This window comes from Montipora capricornis, chromosome 8 (genome assembly GCF_036669925.1).
Source record: "Montipora capricornis isolate CH-2021 chromosome 8, ASM3666992v2, whole genome shotgun sequence".
Lineage (NCBI taxonomy): Eukaryota > Metazoa > Cnidaria > Anthozoa > Scleractinia > Acroporidae > Montipora > Montipora capricornis.
Window position 1 is genome coordinate 25,456,048 of NC_090890.1, and position 971 is coordinate 25,457,018.

A 971-nucleotide genomic window follows, 5' to 3' on the forward strand; every position below is an offset into this window, starting at 1 on the left:
GAAAAGTTCGACGTTGGAACCGGGCCTAAATAATCCGGAGCTCCCCTTTTAGGCTTGGCTAAATCTCTATATATGGGGAGGGGCGCTTTGAAATACCGCCTGCATGAAAACAAGGTTGTTTTGAATATCTTGGTCACTGAGCAGACGGAAATTTCTGATTCGCTGATAACAAGAAAGCGTTAGTCAAATGTTACTTGAAATTAAACCTTCGATAAGTTCGTCCCTTCTGTGAGGGAAAATCAGTAACGTATGTCGACCATCGAAGAAAGTATATCAAAAGTTCTTGCGTATCTAAACACCAAAAAAAGAACAGAAAATTTTGCTCAAGAAAGAGTAGGAATCTGCTGTGAAGGAGTTGCTTTCCGGCAAAGATATTATGGTGATTCTTTCCACTGGTTTATCGAAAAGATTGATATACACTCTCGTCACTTCGGCGAAAGAATAAGTATTGCGGGCATAAAAAACGTTCCTTGTGATCGTTTCGCATACACTGCGGTCGTCAGTGCAAAGGGATTTTTGCCATCAATTTAATCTCCGGTGAATCTGAAAAATTACAGGCAACTTTGAGGAAAGATAACAACAATGGACGTCAATTCTCAGTTTCGTGAACTAAAATGTTGTTGGAATATTAGGCTGCGAGATCGTCTGGGCTCGATCTCTTAAATACAGAATTTGAGGCAAATTAAGGGTCTCCGAGCTCGCTTCGTACATTCAGGTTCTGCGCCGGACTAAGTTGGCAACAGTTTTCCAATTTCAGATCATTGATTTAGTTTTCTCGTCAAACGGAGTAAACAAAACACGGGAACTTGTATTAACAATCAGAACGAGTGTACTTATGAGTCGATGAGTTAGTGCAGTTAACCAAACCATAAAATGAAAGCTAAAACTTCAGAGAGTGCTTAGGCGTAATCTCTGAAAACAAGGGCTTAGGCTTAATCAATAAATTATTGCTATATTACGTCACTACGAAG